Source organism: Pleurodeles waltl, chromosome 7 (genome assembly GCF_031143425.1).
Source record: "Pleurodeles waltl isolate 20211129_DDA chromosome 7, aPleWal1.hap1.20221129, whole genome shotgun sequence".
NCBI classification, from domain to species: Eukaryota; Metazoa; Chordata; class Amphibia; order Caudata; family Salamandridae; genus Pleurodeles; species Pleurodeles waltl.
The window spans coordinates 413,575,238-413,593,887 of record NC_090446.1 but is presented as its reverse complement, the minus strand read 5'-3'; positions in this window follow the sequence as shown (position 1 = coordinate 413,593,887).

Here is an 18,650-nt window from a genome sequence, read left to right as displayed (position 1 = left end):
GATCCGTTTGGACCACCAGGATGCGAAACATGTTGACCCATGAGAGGGTAGACTTTGGAGAATTCCCAGACTCCTCTCTTTGATATATATTTTTTTCACTATAAGAGTGATTGATCTTAATTTCTCTATTCACTCTTCTGACTTTATTTTTAACCTTGGCCCTGCCCGTCCATCTGGTCTAATAAAATCTACTGTCTCAGTGGCGGTTTTGAGAGTCAATTTTAAACCACATTCCTTTCTGATCTCCGTTGACACTTTCGTCACCTTTGGGGTCACCGCACCACCATATAAAAAGATCTCCGGGAAAGAGCCCCCCCACCAGGGGTGGTGCCCGTCAGACATTGCAGCGCCGGTCTGACGAGGAGCAGTGCCTATGATGAAGCATGACACCCTATGGGTGTGTGAGGCCTCTTGCTCCTAGAATTTAGGACCCCGGTCACTACTTTCTGTTTTGCATGGTTGGAACAGTGTATCACTAATTTTTGATGTTTCCATTAGGAGGATATACACTGGACCATAATTCCTCCTGATCCCTCCCTTATTTTGAGCAAAGTAGATTCCCCCCAACAAATAGAGAATAAATTTGTTCATAGATTACTGCTGGTACCAAAGAATGTAGCAAATATTATTTGTGATGAAGAACTGGGTCTACTGCATATTGAAGATTTGATTGGTGTTGCTCTGCTTTTATTGTGGTTGAAATCTTGGTCTAATCCAGCGGCTAGCCTGGTACAAGATTGTATGACCGACTGCATTCAATTAGACAATTTTAATAGAATTCCATGGTTCACCTATTTGCTAACTATATTTCCGAATATAGGCTTGGAGAGTATCCAGAGTCCCTGCCTGCAAACGCCAAGGTTTTAGTTAAAACACAAAATTATGAGTATACTAGGAATTTGAGATTGCAGGGGGCTCTGGACTTGAAAACTTTTGATCCATATGTCCAGATCTCAACTACATTCTTGATGGAACCTTATTTAACTTGGCTACCAAGTTCCTCATTTTACTCTCTCTTTGTTTTATTTAGATTAAATTTGATACATTTTAGAGTGGCCTTTCCAAGGCAATGTAGCTGGCAAAAAGAACCTCCGTATTGTCCTTGCGATACCCTATCCAAGCAAAGCACGTATCACTTTCTTTTATTCTGGTCACTTTATTTGGCCCCTAGGCGTACTTTTATACTACCTTTTTTACGGAAATTACGAATTTTTTCTTACAAAGACGCACTGATGTACGCCCCAAAAACTGCCATCAATTCAAATTTGTTATTCTGTTTTAAATTTTTTTAGATCAGCTTTTGCAATCAGGAAACAATATGAATTGGTGGAAGCATATGTTTAACAATCAAAAATGTAATTGTAGTGGATTCTATTTGATCATGATGTTGTTTTTGCATTTTATGTATTATTAATCTTTTAGGAATTTTGATACTCCTACCTGCAAATAGTTCTCTTTCCTTTGGAATCGTGAATTCTGTCCGCCGATTATTGTTTCATATTTAATGTAACTGTGTTTTTAAAAATTTTGTACTTTTATGGCATTCTGCCGAATAAAGGAATTTGACTGACTGACTGACTGACTCTCTTGATTGTCACCCTTCTGTCCCACTAAGTCACCCTGACCACCTTGAACTGCCATTGCTCCACTTCCTATGCCCCCTTAGACAATGCATCTGTGATACCAAGAGACTGGACTCTACCATGGATATTCCTCCACCATCACCCCAGCCCATTGCACATTCCCCTCCACTTATTAGCACTGAAATAAACACCCTTGAATCACAAAACAATCTGGAGTCAATCTGTACTTTCACAAATGTGAACATAGCAGAGGGAGAATGTGATACCCAGATCTGTGAAAAGTAAAGGCAAAGTGAACTGTCATGGTCCATACACAGAGGTAAAAAGGCAGACTTTACAATGTCCTACAGTAGTCTGATATGAAAGGAACAGTGCCAGTCTCTTACCTGTGTCTCACTGGAAGTATTGCATGATGATGTTTCGGTTGATGATAATGTTTCGGTTGTCAATATCTTCTTCTTCTGCCTTCTTTTCTTCACTGTCCACAGGCTCCACAGCTGCCACAAGACCAACATCAGGCCAATCCTCCTGCAGAAAAGGCACCTGGCGTTGCAAAGCCAGGTTGTGCAACATACAGCATGCCACGATTATCTGGCACACCTTCTTCGGTGAGTAGTATAGGGAGCCACCTGTTAGATGGAGACACTGGAATCTGGCCTTCAGGAGGCCGAAAGTCCGCTCTATAATCCGCCTAGTTCGCCCATATGCCTCATTGTAGAGTTCCTCTGCCCTGGTCCTGGGATTCCTCACTGGGGTCAGTAGCCATGATAGGTTGGGGTAAGCAGAGGCTCCTGCACATATCGAGGGGTATATGTTAGACATACAGCAACCCTTAGGGACTCTCCCATACCCAGACACCTATTCAAACTGTGTGGGGACCTTGGGCTCACCTATTAGCCATACACGGTGCCTCTGGAGTTGACCCATCACCTAAGGGACACTGCTATTCCTCAAAATGTAGGCGTCATGCACAGAGCCAGGATACTTGGCATTCACATGAGAGATGTACGGGTCTTCCAAACACACCATCTGCACATTCATAGAATGGTAGCTTTTACGATTTCTGTACACCTGTTCATTCCTGTGGGGTGGGACAAATGCCACATGTGTACCATCAATGGCACCAATGATGTTGGGGACATGTCCCAGGGCATAGAAGTCACCTTTCACTGTGGGCAAATCCTCCACCTAGGGGAAAACGATGTAGCTGAGCATGTGCTTCAGCAGGGCAGACAACACTCTGGTCAACACGTTAGAGAATATTGGCTGTGACATCCCTGATGCCATGGCCACTGTTGTTTGAAAGGAACCACTGGGCAGGAAATGGAGCACTGACAGGACCTGCACTAGAGGGGGGATTCCTGTGGGATGGCGGATAGCTGACATCAGGTCAGGCTCCAACTGGGCACACAGTTCATGGATTGTGGCACGATCAAGTCTGTAGGTGATAATGACGTGTCTGTCTTCCATTGTCGACAGGTCCACCAGGGGTCTGTACACGGAGGATGACGCCATCTCATCAGCTGCCCCAGCGGATGTGCCCTATGGAGGAAAATGGTGAGCAGAGGGTCATATCCCACAGAGGTTGCACAAGGGTGTTTTGCACTATTGTGATTTAATCGGAGTGTGGCGTTGTCTGTCTGTATTCCTGCTCAAATGTGCTGTGATGCAGTTAGGTGCCCTGCCATGTGCCCCCCTGAAATGGCGACTGCCTGACCTGTAAGTAGGGACAAGGGGAAATGAGATAACTGCGCTGGCGTTGTGCAGCGTCGCGGTAGGCGGTCGAAGACCGCCACGCAATTCAGCATTGGTTATCATTGGGCCCAATGGGTTTCAGGAGCCAATGATGATGTACGCCAGCGGTGACGGTACGATCCGCCGCGGACGTGACTGCCATTTTCTATCTGTTCACTCACTCGATACCTGACCTTCAACAGGAGAGGACCTATACTGCAAGTACTGCTGTGACCTGAGTCTGGAAGCGACAATGGCTACAGTGTCTGGGGATAGGGCCCCTGCCTTCACCGCGGAGGAGTTGGAGAAACTGGTAGATGGGGTCCTCCCCCAGTACACGCTAATCTACGGTCCTCCAGACAAACAGGTGAGTACACTGTGAGCATGATGGATGGGACATGAATGTATGGAGTGGTCTGGATGGAAGATACATGGGGGGGTGGCTGTGGCCTGCATGTGAGGATGCAAAGCAAAACACAAACGCATGTGAGGATGGTCTGTGTATGTGTTTCAGGGCATGGGTGGGAAGTTGTGGACAATGAGTAAGAAGAACCGGACGGGGAGTAAGTTCCATTCTTACTTTACCTTTCCTGTAGGTCAGCGCCCACCAGAAGAAGGGCATTTGGCGTGCCATTGCCAAGGAAGTGCGGACCCTAGGGGTCTATCATAGACGGAGCACCCGCTGCCGCAAAAGATGGGAAAACCTGCGCAGCTGGAGCAAGAAGACGGCGGAGGCCCAGCTGGGGATGGCCTCCCAACTTGGAAGGGGTGCCTGCCGCACCATGACACCCCTGATGTTCCGGATCTTGGCGGTGGCATATCAGGAGTTGGATGGGCACCTGAGGGCATCACAGCAGCCACAAGGGGGTGAGTACAGTCTCATTCACCTGACTCTGCCCGCTGTACAAGGTGGGTGGGTGGGGGATGTGGGTTGTGGGTTCCCCTAGGCCAGGGCAAACTTGCTAGGATAGGTCCCTTGTTAGGCAGGCTCTGTGGCACTCCAACCCCAATAGTGGTAGTGGCCATCAACAACTAGTCAGGCTCCAGGTGTGCAGCAAATGGGGTTAGGCATAGTGCCCCATGGGCAGGTGATTTTCCTAAGGTAAATGTGTTTCAGGGCATGGGTGGGAAGTTGTGGCCAATGAGTAAGAAGAACCGGATGGGGGAGTAAGTTCCATTCTTACTTTACCTTTCCTGCAGGTCAGCGCCCATCAGAAAAAGGGTATTTGGCGTACCATCGCCAAGGAGGTGCGGACTGTGGGGGTCTTTGACAGGCAGCGCACTCACTGCCGAAAAATGGTGTGGGGACCTGCGTCGCTGGGCAAGGAAGACGGCGGAGGCCCAGCTGGGGCTGGCCTTCCAATGAGGAAGGGGTGCCCATCGTACCCTGGCCCCCCTGATGTTCCACATCCTGGCGGTGGCCTATGCTATGTACCCCATGGGCTGGTGACTATCTTTGTAACTGGTAGTGCATGGCCTAGTGCATAGGGCTTCTCCCTGTGTGTTATGTCCGCAAACGGTAGTGGTGTTGTTGGCATTGACCATGTGTGTCCTCTGTCTTTCCCCCCCTTTTTATTTTGTCACCCTGTCCTTGTGTGCATTAGCCTCATCCGGCGGAGGAGCAGTGGCACCGGAGCAGGAGGGAGCTGCAACCCACATGGCCCAGGAGGGTGAATGTACGGAGTCTGAAGGCACCAGTGGGACGGAGGGCGAGGGGAGCTCCATGACGGGGACAGGAGGGGACACCAGCGACAGCAACTCTTCCTCTGATGGGAGCTCCCTTGCGGTGGCGGGCACATCTATGCCCCCCGCAACAACAGGTACAGCCACCATGCCCCCTACCAGCACCGCCCCCCCCAGCAGCCCCTCAGTGTGTTTCCCATACCCGCTCACCCAGGAGGGTGGGCATCTCCTTCGCCCCAGGCACTTCAGGCCCTGCCCCAGTCAGCCCTGCTGCCCTCAGTGAGGAGGCTATTGACCTCCTGAGATCCCTCACTGTTGGGCAGTCAACCTTTCTGAATGCCATCCGTGGTGGAGAGAGGCATTTGTAGCAAACAAATGCATACCTGGAGGGCATTCATTTTCGTGTGGAGGCCCAACAGAGAGCATTTCAGGCTCTGGCCTCAGCACTGATGGCAGCCATTGTCCCTGTGTCCAGCCTTCCCCTCCAACCTCCACTACCCAGATCCAATCCCTTCTACCTCCGCCTATCCCAATCACACCATCAGACAAGCATGCACAAACATCAACACACAAAAGTGGCTCAGGCAAACATAAGCACCACACATCCCACAGGCACTCACACAAGCACCATACCCATGCAGACACAGCAACATCCACTGCCTCCACTGTGTCCCCCTCCTCCATGTTGTCCACCTCCCTCCCAGTCTTGTCTCCACTCACATCTGCATGCACTACATCTTCAGCCATTTCCTCCATCACCAGCACGCCCATCACCACACACCGCTGACGTGCAATCACCACCCCCACTAACATGCACATGTGCCCTGTGTCCTCTCCCAGTGTGTCTGTGAGCCCTCCTCCCAAAGTACACAAACGCCGGCACACACATATTCAACAGCCATCAACCTCACAACAGCCTCCAGCCCATGCACCTTCACCCAAACTCAGCAGACGTACACCTCCTACAACCCCTACCTCTTCCTCCACTCCCAAACCCCCTCCATCTTCCCGTCCCTGTGTGTCTAAAAAACTATTCCTAGCTAACTTTGAACTCTTCCCTACACCCCCTGTCCTTCCCCTAGGGCCAGGATGTCTAGATCCCAGCGCAGCACCTCAGTCACCAAATCCTTGTCCAGTGTGGTCCCTGCAAGTCTGGGAAAATCAAAGGGGGCACCCATCAGGGCTGCCAGCCTGCCACCTAGTACGGCCAAGGACCCTATTCCGCCACCTGCCAAGGTAAAGGGGCCAGCATGCCGCAGAGAAAAGCTGCACCTACCACCCAGCAAGGCCTCTTCCAGAACCAAAGAGGACAGTGCCAAGGTCCCAGCAGTGACTTCCAAGGTGGGAGAGGGACACAGAAGCAAAGGGAAGTCAGCTCAGGGCACCAAGCCTCCAGGTGAGGGACTGGTGTCACCCCTTTTGCAAGACAGGCCAGCAACCTGTACGGCGGTGGGCACCGCCACAACGCCCGCCACCTGCACCGCCACCTGCACCGCCATCTGAACCACCATCTGCACCGCCACCTGCACGTCTGGTGCCTCTACTACAGTCACCAGCATCATCCCCAGTGGGCAGCCTTCTGAGGCTGCAGGAGACGTCCTGGACCCTGCACACACAACATAAGGCACCACCACCAGCACTGGCATTACCAGCAGTTTGCAGGCTTGGTCGTCGCAAGGAGAAGTGTGGCTCTGCCTCCATGGAGTATCATGCTACCTGTTACTGGTAAATCTCGTGGCTCAGACTCCCATGTGAGGGAATGGGAACTGCCACACCGCTGGTGCAGCATCACTGGGCAAAAGGCCCCCTCCAGAACCAGTGGAAGAAGGCATCCATTCACTCAGTCCTTGGCAGGATGAAGCACTCTGGGCACCAGGCCCCCTCCAGAACTAGTGGAGAACAGCATCTACTCACCCAGTCCTTGGCAGGATGAAGTACTCTGGGCACCAGGCCCCCTCCAGAACCAGTGGAAGCAGGTATCCACTCACCCAGTCCTTGGCAGGATGAAGCACTCTATGCACCAGGCCCACTCCAGAACCAGTGGAGAACAGCATCCACTACCCCAGTCCTTGGCAGGATGAAGCACTCTGGGCACCAGACCCCCTCCAGAACCAGTGGAGAACAGTATCCACCATCCCAGTCCTTGGCAGGATGAAGCACTCTGGACACCAGGCCCCCTCCAGAACCAGTGGAGAACAGCATCTGCTGAAGAGACTGTGGCTTTGAACTCCCCAGGACCAAGCAGTGGGCAAACCACCCACTTCAGCGACTGTGGCTTTATACTCCCCAGGACCAAGCAGTGGGCAAACCACCCACTTGAGAGACTGTGGCTTTGCACTCCCCAGGACCAAGCAGTGGGCAAACCACCCACTTGAGAGATAGTGGCTTTGTACTCGCCAGGACCAAGCAGTGGGCAAACTACCCACTTGAGAGACTGTGGCTTTGCACTGGCAAACCACCCACTTGAGAGACTGTGGCTTTGTAATCCCCAGGACCAAGCAGTAGGCAAACCACCCACTTGAGAGACTGTGGCTTTGTACTCCCCAGGACCAAGCAGTGGGCAAACCACCCACTTGAGAGACTGTGGCTTTGCACTCCCCAGGACCGAGCAGTGGGCAAACCACCCACTTGAGAGACTTGAGAGACTGTGGCTTTGCACTCCCCAGGACCAAGCAGTGGGCATGGAGCCCCCTCGAGGAGCAGTGGCGTCGTCCCATCATCCAGCTGAGGTGCCCCCCTCCCCTTCCCCCTGAGGTGCCTGTTTTTTTTCGACCTGATGCCCCTGTAGGGTTCTCTCCGTTTTGAGGCAGGTGTCATGTGTGGGCTTCGCCCATGCTTTTTGGGACCACTGGTCCACGGACATTTAATGGGACAGTGTACGGACTTGTGTACTTGCTGTAAATATTTGTATATACTGATGCTTTAAAGTCATCTTGGGCTATCTGAATGTTCAATTATTACACTTGTTAAACTCATTTCATTTGGTCCTTGCGTTCTTCCAGGGGCTGACGGGGTGTATCTGTGATGTTATTGGATGTGTGTGTGTCTGTTGTTGTGGGTGGGGGTTGGGGGGGTTGCGTGTGTGTGTCACTCTCTCTTTCCTCCCCCCTCCCCTGTGTTCTAGGTGCAGTACTCACCGTCGTCGTCGCCGCTATCTTTGATGTTCCTGGTAGATGAGGAGGTAAACCAACATGGGCAGGACCTGTAACTCGGGCTCCATGGTGTCCTGGTTCCTCGTTGAGTGTCGAGAGGTGAGTGGTTTCCCTTCTGTGTACTGTTTCCGCCGTGCTTTTGATGGCGTTGGTACTGCTCAGAAAAGCTGGCGGATTGGTGCCTTGTAATAGTGTGGGCGGTACATTGTCTTCCGCCTGTCTGTTGGCAGTTGCCGCTGCGGTGTTAATTTCTACCACCGTGGCAGTCGGAGTGTTAAATTGGCTGTCTTTGTTGGCGGTTTCCACCATGGTTGTGATTCCTTTTTTTTTTTTTTTTTTTTTTTTTTTTTTTTTTTTACTGACGGCTTGTTGTCAGTATTACCGCAGCTTTATCACCGACCGCCAGGGTTGTAATGAGGGCCTTTGTCACTATCTAGCTCGGCGTGGATATTACTGTGCTGATCCTATGCTTAAAAACTTTGCTAGATAAACAGACATTTGAGGTGAGCAAATCTAGAGTGTTAGTGGTGTTGCAGGGTGCTTCTTACTAGAGCTGCACTCCAACTAAACTTGGGAACTACCCAGAGTTCTCTATTTTGTTTTGCATAATTTATGCGTCACTCTAACCCTGAAAGGGATTTGTTATATATATATATATATAGATAGATATATATATATATATATATATATGTGTGTATATATATAAATAAATAAAGAAATGTATGGCACTGATCTAATCCTATACTTAAAGATTTTACTGTACAAAAAGCAAAAGACTGTCGTTTTCTAGCTCGGAGTGGATGGCACTGTGCCGACCCTATGCTTTAAAACTTTGCTAAAAAAACAGACATTTGAGGTGAGCAAATCCAGAGTGTCGCTGGTGTTGCAGGCTGCTCTTTACTGGAACTGCTCTGCACTTAAACTTGGGAACTACCCAGAGTTCTTTCTTTTCTTTTGCATAATTGATGCAGCACTCTAACCCTGAAAGGGTTTTGTTTTGACTTATACTGGTTGCTCTGTTGTGTCTGCACAAAGCTAAACCTGTCTGAAGAGATGTGATGACATTGAAACACATTCAAGGGTTGCTGTTGCTTATTCCAGGTTGGCTTGGATGGTATTTTATCATTCCAAAGCTGCAATACTGTGCCTGGAGTGGTGAAAGCCTTTTGTCATTTTACAGCTCGGCAAGGATGGCACTGAGCTAATCCTATGCTTAAAGATTTTGCTGTACAAATGGCAAAAGACTTTGGGGGTCATTACAACATTGGCGGCAAATGCCGCTTACCGCCGTACAGAAGACCGCCAACACACCGCCGCGGCCACGGAATTCCACCACGGTCATTATGGCCCACAGCTCGGAATCCGCCAAAATATAGACACCCACACAAGTCCGCCACACCAAAGGTCAGTGATAAACTGTCGAAAACAAAACCTCCACCGTCACGCCAACAGGAATATGCCCACACTATCACGACCCACGAATCCACGCGGCGGTCTTTCAACCGCGGTATTCCATTGGCGCTACACACTGCCGTGATCAAAATACACACACATGTACAAAACACTACCACATTGGACAATTCGAAACACACACACCTGATACACATACACACACCACTCCCACACACCCAATACAATATAAAACACACACCCACATTACCCACAAACCCCTACTACCAAACATTCTGAAAAAAGGCCAGAGAGAGACACCGCAATCTACAAACAAGCATCCACAGGCACTCAACACCATCACCCACATAACATCCATGCACCTCACACAACACTACACTAAATATCACCCCACACATCACCCACACCACCCCATGGCACGGCAAAGACACCCCAGGTTCTCTGAGGAGGAACTCAGGGTCATGGTGGAGGAAATCATCCGGGTAGAGCCACAGCTATTCGGAGCACAGGTGCAGCACACCTCCATAGCTAGGAAGATGGAGCTATGGCGAAGAATAGTGGACAGGGTCAACACAGTTGGACAGCACCCAAGAAATAGGGATGACATCAGGAAGAGGTGGAATGATCTACGGGGGAAGGTGCGTTTGTGGTCTCAAGACACCACATCGCGGTACAGAGGACTGGCGGCGGACCCCCACCTCCTCCCCCACAACTAACAACATCGGAGGAGCAAGTCTTGGCTATTCTGCATCCTGAGGGCCTCGCAGGAGTAGATGGAGGAATGGACTCCGGTAAGTCAAATCTTTACTACTATACCCCACCCTACCTGCATGCCATCACATACCCCCACCCTCGCCCTCACCCCCATCACTCCAACTCCTCACAAATGTCCCAATATCACAAACTGCCCATCCCAACACCAAGCCCTGCATGCAACACCAAAGCATGGACACCCATCACCAATGCATGCCACTGCACATACCCATACACCCCCCTAAACCATCATCACACAAGGTCCCACACAGGAATGCAAGCACTGGGGTACACGGTCACCCACCCATTGCACACCATGGCACACACAGATGCAATAATCATACTTTTACACCCCTGCAGGACCCCTACCCAATGTCACCGGACAGGAGGGTCCAGACATGTCCACACCACCAACAGAAGAGGCCCACAGTGATCACAGCAGCTCTGTCCACCTGGATCTAGACGACCAGCCCGGGCCATCTGGGACCTCAGGACAGTTGATTCCCCTGACACAGTCACAGGCCACCACAGAGCTTCCCCCCTCTGGAAACACCAGCACAGCACCCACCCTGCGGGCCCATACCTCTGTCCCCAGGACACGTCAATCAGCAGTATGTCCACCACTACAGGGAACCCAGGCTAACCCACCACCCCAACAACAACAGGAACTTGGAGGCAGTGGCAGTGGGCACACCGTTCAGGGGACAGAGGCCCAGATAAACAGGGGAACTGGGAGGGCTGCTGTGCAACAGGGGGAGGACAGGCCCAGGGAACCCACTCTCCACGAGGCCCTCTGCAACATCATGGGAGCCTACCATCATTCCCAGGAGACGATGGCAACGGTACTAGCCAAGTTTCAGGAGACCCAGCGGCTGCAGGAGGAACAGTATTTGGGCTTCGGGGAGGAACTCAAATCCATCAATTCCACACTGGGCACCATTGTAGGGGTGCTGAAGGAAGTCCTCAACACCAGGAGGGACACTGTGGCCCAACAAGGGGCCCCTGACACTAGCCTGGACGATGAACTGCCCACCACCTCCGCCAGCGCTAGTGAACAGGAGGCACCGCCACAGGACCACCACACCAGCACCCCACCCCCTGCAGAGGGAGAACCACCCTGCAAACGATCCCTGAGATCCAGGACAAAGACAGAGAACGATGCCAAGACCCCCGCCAAGAAATGAGACCACCCTGATTGTCATCCTTTTGTCCCACCTTGTCACCCTGTCCATCCTCAAACTGCCCCAGCTCCACTTCCTATGCCCCTTTGGACAATGCACCTGTGAGACTAATAGCTTGGACTCTGTCATGGACATTCCTCCACCATCACCCTTCACCATTTTACAACCCCCTCCAATATTGAGCACTTAAATAAACACCCTTAAAGCACAAAACAATCTGGAGTCTGTCTGTCTTTTCAAATTAGTGTATTAGCAATTACAGTGACAAAATGCTCTTTCAAATGTATGTCACACAGCTCTAGTCCATGAGGAAACAAAGCAGATGTCACACAGTGGGACCCACATCTGTGAAATCGTAAGGGAAAGTGACAACTCAGTGACCATACACTGGGTGAAAAGGACAGACAGTAGAGAGGTAGTAGTGTTAAAGTACATGTAGCAGGCAGGTTTGTCTTCTTACCTGTGTCTCACTGGAAGTATTGCAGGATTACCAAGTTCCTTTTGTCGATGTCCTCTTCATCTGCTTCCTCGTCTTCACTGTCCACAGGCTCCACAGCTGCCACAACACCTCCCTCTGGACCATCCTCCTGCAGAAAAGGCAAAGGCACCTGTTGTCGCAAAGCCAAGTTGTGAAGCATACAGCAGGCCACTATGATCTGGCACACCATCTTTGGTGAGTAGAATAGGGAACCACCTGTCATATGTAGGCACCGGAACCTGGCCTTCAGGAGGCCGAAGGTCCACTCTATTATCCTTCTAGTTTGCCCATGGGCCTCATTGTAGCGTTCCTCTGCCCTTGTCCTGGGATTCCTCACTGGGGTCAGTAGCCATGACTGGTTGGGGTAACCAGAGTCACCTGCAAATGGCGAGGGACAACTGTTAGACACACACTAACTCCTAGGGATATCCCCAGACCCAGACAACTATTCCCACTGATTTGGTTCCAGGTGCTCACCTAATAGCCACACACGGTGCCTCTGGAGTTGCCCCATCACATAAGGGATGCTGCTATACCGCAGGATGTAAGCGTCATGTACTGAGCCAGGGAATTTGGCATTAACATGGGAGATGTACTGGTATGCCAAACACACCATCTGCACATTCATTGAATAGTAACTCTTCCAGTTTCTGTACACCTGTTCACTCCTGCGGGGGGGACCAAGGCCACATGTTTCCCATCAATGGCACCTATGATGTTGGGGATATGTCCCAGGGCATAGAAGTCACCTTTCACTGTAGGCAAATCCTCCACCTGAGGGAAAACAATGTAGCTCCACATGTGTTTCAGTACGGCAGACAACACTCTGGACAACACGTTGGAAAACATAGGCTGGGACATCCCTGATGCTTTGCCCACTGTTGTTTGAAATGACCCACTTGCTAGGAAATGGAGTACTGGCAGCACCTGCACTTGAGGGGAGATTCCTGTGGGATGGCGGATAGCTGACATAAGGTGTGGCTCCAACTGGGCACACAGTTCCAGGATTGTGGCACGATCAAGCCTGTAGGTGATGATCACATGTCTTTCCTCCATTGTCGATAGGTCCACCAGCGGTCTGTACACCGGAGGATGCCGCCATCTCCTCACATGCCCCAGCGGACGGTGCCTATGGAGGAGAACAGCGAGCAGAGAGTCAACCAACTCTGGGGTACCTAAACACAGCTTACTCAGAAAACTATTCATAAACTGAAATTTGCCTGTATGAGTGTTGAGCCAAGGCCTAGGTATATGTGACGCAGTTAAAAATAAAGCCATGTGGGCCCCTGAAATGGCGGCTGCCTGACCTGTAAAGTGGGACAATGGGATATGAGGTAATTGCGCTGGCATTGTACACCGTCGCGGTAGGCGGTCGAAGACCGTGGCGCAATTCTGCATTGGTTAACATTGGACCCTATGGGTCCCAAGAGCCAATGACCATTGTACGCCGGTGGTGACGGTACGCACCACCGCGGACGTGGCTGCCATTTTCTATCTGTTCAATCACTCGATACCTGATCTTCGACAGGAGAGGACCTACACTGCAAGTGCTGCTGTGACCTCAGTCTGGAAGAGACAATGGCTCGTGCGTCTGGGGAAAGGGCCCCTGCCTTCAGCACAAAGGAGTTGGAGAAACTCGTGGATGGGGTCCTCCCCCAGAACACGCTACTCTACGGTCCTCCAGAATAACAGGTAAGTACACTGGGAGCACGCTGTATGGGCAATGCCTGTGTGGAGTGGTGTGGATGAAAGATGGGGGGGGGGAATGAGGAGTGCATGAAACGACAGTGAGTGCATGTGCCACATGGCAAGGGTAGGGATGCGGGCCAATGACTGTGACGGTGCAGTTGGTAATAACTTCGCTTTTTCCCCTGTACAATTCCTGTAGGTCAGCGCCCACCAGAAGAAGGATATTTGGCGTGCCATCGCCAAGGACGTCTGGACCCTGGGGGTCTACCACAGACGGAGCACCCACTGCCGGAAAAGATGGGAGGAAATTCGCCGCTGGAGCAAGAAGACGGCAGAGGCCCAGCTGGGGATGGCCTCCCAACGTGGGAGGGGTGCCCATCGCACCATAACCCCCCTGATGTTCAGGATCCTGGCGGTGGTGTACCCAGAGTTGGATGGGTGCTTGAGGGCATCACAGCAGCAACAAGGGGGTGAGTACACTCTCATTCTGCTGATTCAGCGCACATTGTAGGTGTCTGGGTGGGGGAGGTGGGTTCCCCTAGGCCAGGGTGAGTTTAGTAAGCAAGGTCCCTTCTGAAGGCAGGCCCTGTGGCACCCCAGCCCACCTGTGTACAGTGCCAACTACACCTAGTCAGGCTCCAGTGACATCCATGTGTGCAGCAATCGGGTATAGCCTTGTAAGCCATGTCCCTGGGATTGAATAGTGGACCCCAAGTGCGTGGCGTAGTGCAGGGGGCTTCTGTGTCTGTCGTGTCCGCCAACGGTAGCAGTATTACATGCACTCAACATGTCTTTCTTCTGTCTCCCCCCCCCCCCTTTTTGTGGTCTCCCTGTACTTGTGTGCATTAGCATAATCCGGCGGAGGAGCAGTGGCACCGGAGCAGGAGGGAGCTGCATCCCACATGGCCCTGGAGGGAGAGACTACGGACTCCGAATTCACCAGTGGGACGGAGGGCGAGGGGAGCTCCACGGCGGGGACAGGAGCTGACATCAGCGATACGGACTACTCCTCTGATGGGAGCTCCCTTGCGGTGGCGGGCCCATCTGTACCCCCGCATCTACAGGTACAGCCGCCACCCCCACCTCCAGCACTGCCCTCCCAGCAGCCCCTCAGCCTTTGCCCCATGCCCGCTCACCCAGGAGTGTGGGCATCACCTTCGCCCCAGGCACCTCCGCCCCTGCCCCTGTCACCCCTGCTGCCCTCAGTGAGGAGGCCATTGACCTCCTCAGGTCCCTCACTGTTGGGAAGTCTACCATTTTGAATGCCATCCAGGGTGTAGAGAGGCAGTTGCAACAACCCAATGCATTCCTGGAGGGCATTCATTCTGGTCAGGCAGCCTTTCAGTGAGCTTTTCAGACTCTGGCCTCAGCACTGATGGCAGCCATTGTCCCTGTCTCTAGCCTCCCCCCTCCAACTTCCTCCACCCAGACCCACACCCCTGTACCTCAGCCTATCCCAAGCACTCCATCAGACCAGCATGCACACACCTCAACACACAAGGGAAGCTCTGGCAAACATAAGCACCACACATCCCACAGGCACTCATGCAAGCATCACACACATGCAGACACACCAACATCCACTGCCTCCACTGTGTCCCCCTCCTCCTCGTCTCCCTCCTCCCTCCCTGTCTCATCTCCACTCACACCTGCATGCACTACATCCTCAGTCACTATGTCCATCACCAGCACACCCACCACCACACCCCGCTCACGTGCACTCACCACCCCCACTACCATTCACACATCCCCTGAGACCTCTCCCAGTGTGTCTGTGAGGCCACCTCCCAAGGTACACAAACGCAGCCACACACCCACCCAACAGCCATCCACCTCACGACAGCCTCCAGCCCATGCACCTTCACCCAAAGTCAGCAAACGTACACCTTCTATGACCACTACCACTTTCTCTACTCCCAAACCCCCTCCAGCTACACATCCCAGTGTTCCTAAGAAACTTTTCCTGTCCAACCTTGACCTCTTTCCCTCACCTCCCCCACCCCGTCAGTCTTCTAGGGCCTGACTCTCCAGGACCCAACCTAGCACCTCAGCCACAACATCGGCGGGACCAGTGGTGCCAGTAGTCACAGGATTATGGAGTGCACCAGGCAGCAGGGCAGGCAGTGTAGCAAGGAGCCACAGCACGGACAGTCCCCCACCTGTCAAGCATCAAAAGTTGGCCAGTGCCCGGCGGGAAAGGGGGAAGACACCAGCCACCAAAGCCGCTCCCAGGGGTACAGTTGGGACTGTGGAGTCAGCTGCGACACCTTCCAATGTGGGGAAGGAGCACATGAAAACCGACAAGTATGGGAAGATCAGCTCGGCCCCAGACAGAACCGCCAGCAGCAGCCCCGTTGCCCAGGAGGCGACCGCCAGCAACCCTTCTGCCCCAGACAGGACCACCAGCAGTAGCCCGTTGACCAGGAGGCGATCGCCAGCAGCCCACTGCCCCAGACAGGACCGCCAGCAGCAACCCCGTTGCCCAGGAGGCGACTGCCAGCAGGCCCACTGCCCCAGACAGGACCGCCAGCAGCAGCTGAACCGCTGCCAAGGACACTGCCGCCACAAGCACCGCTGCCAAGGACACCGCCGCCACAAGCACCGCTGCCAAAGACAGCGCCGCCACAAGCACTGCTGCCAGGGACACCGCCGCCACAAGCACCACTGCCAAGGACACCACCGCCACAAGCACCGCTGCCAAAGACCCCGCTGCCACAAGCACCGCAGGCCCATGAGCGCCAAAAGCTCTAACGCTACTGAGGCCGCCACGAGCAGGATGAAGCACTCTGGGCACAAAGCCCCCTCCAGAACTAGTGGAGAGATACATCCACTACCTCTGTCCTTGGCAGGATGAAGCACTCTGGGCACCAGGCCCCCTCCAGAACCAGTTGAGATTGACATCCACTACCTCTGTCCTTGGCAGGATGAAGCACTCTGGGCACAAAGCCCCCTCTAGAACCAGTGGATTATCACATCCACTACCTCGGTCCTTGGCAGGATGAAACACTCTCGGCACAAAGCCCCCTCCAGAACCAGTGGAGATTGACATCCACTTGAGAGACTGTGGCTTTGCTCTCCCCAGGATTGAACAGTGGGCAACCCACCCACTGTATAGACTTGAGAGACTGTGGGTGGCTTTGCACTCCCCAGGATTGAACAGTGGGCAAACCACCCACTGTAGAGACTTGAGAGACTGTGACTTTGCACTCCCCAGGATATGGCAGTGGGCAAACCACCCACTGTAGAGACTTGAGAGACTGTGGCTTTGCACTCCCCAGGATTGCACAGTGGGCATGGGGCCCCCTCGTGGATTTGGTGTCGTGCACTCAATCGGCTGAGGTGCCCACCCTTTCCCTTCCCCCTGAGATGCCTGTTTTATTTCTATCTGATGCCCCTGCAGTATTCTCTCCGTCTTGTTCGGGTATTGAGTGTGGGCCTTTTGGGCCCATTGATCCACGGACTATGATGGTGGACTCCCTTGGACTTGTGTTCTTGGTGTATATAATTGTACATAGTATAAATGTATATATTTGTAAATATTTTGGATGTATGTAATTGAATATATCACAATTTTTCGACTCATTTCCTTTTGTCCTTGCATTCTTCCAGGGGGGTTTGGGGGGTGTAACTGTGATGTATCATGATGTATTAGGGTGTGGGTTGTATTGGGTGAGGGTGAGGGTGGGGGTGTTGCATATTGCGTGTGTGTGTCACTGTTTTTTTCCTCCCCCCTCCCCTGTGTCGTAGGTGCAGTACTCACCGTGGTCTTCGCCGTCGGCGTTCGTGCTCCTGGTAGAGGAGCAGGAAGATAAAGGCTGGCAAAATCTGGAGCTCTGGTTCCATGGCGTCCTGGTTCCTCGTGGGGTGTGTAGAGGTGAGCGTTTTCCCTTCGAAGTCCTGTTTCCGCCGTGTTTTTGTTCGCGGTGAATCCGCCCCGGAAAAGGTGGTGGATTCATGGGTTGTAATTCTGTGGGCGGTACATTGTCTTCCGCCTGTCTGTTGGCGGTGACCGCCGCTGTGTTTGTTTGTACCGCCATGGCGGTCGGAGTTTTAAAGTGCCTGTCTATGTTGGCGGTTTCCGCCATGGTCGTAATTCAATTTTTTTTTACCGCCGGCCTGTTGGCAGTTTTACCGCCGCTTTAACACCGACCGCCAGGGTTGTAATGACCACCTTTGTCATTTTCTAGCTTGGCATAGATGGCACTGTGCCAATCCTATGTTTAAAAAGATTTCTAGAAAAACAGACATTTGAGGTGAGTGTCACTAGTGTCGCAGGGTGCTCTTTACTGGAACTGCTCTCCACCTAAACTTGGGAACTACCCAGAGTTCTCTCTTTTGTTTTGCATGATTTTATCTACTGGCGCTTGCCAGTAGGTAGCTATAGTTAGGACCTAGTTTCTATAGGAATAAAGTTTTTTGTTTTCCCAATAACTTCAGTGCTGTTTGATGAATCGGCATGAGATTTTCCATCAAGTAGGGGGCAAGAAAAGGGGGGTGCCTAAAAGCAATTTCACAATTCAGTTTCCCTGGAAAAGTGAAGCATTCAGGTTCCCCCCGCAGTCCCCAACGGTAAAGACTGGGTGCCCTGGGGAGCACCCAGTTGACATGGCTGGACCCCGGACAAATACCCCAGATATTACAGCACTCATGACAGCTTATATAACATCACTAAAAATATAAATGAAATATTAGCAGTCAGATTATTGAAGATAAAACTGTGCATGGTGGGGGCGTGAGTTAAAGTTACCTTAGGGCGCGAGTTATAGTTACAGTTAGAATCTTTTTTTCATTGTTTATTTATGCATAAAAAACACATACAACTATGTGCTACATTATAGAATATTACTTTAGGGGGGAATATCAGTCCAATCGCACAGTCTATGCCAGTAACAGTTTAAAGACTCCATGTCCGAGTCCACACATTGTGCTCTACCTTAGCTTGCATGAAGAGATAAGACATTAATGATATTAGGTTAGGTCGACCCAA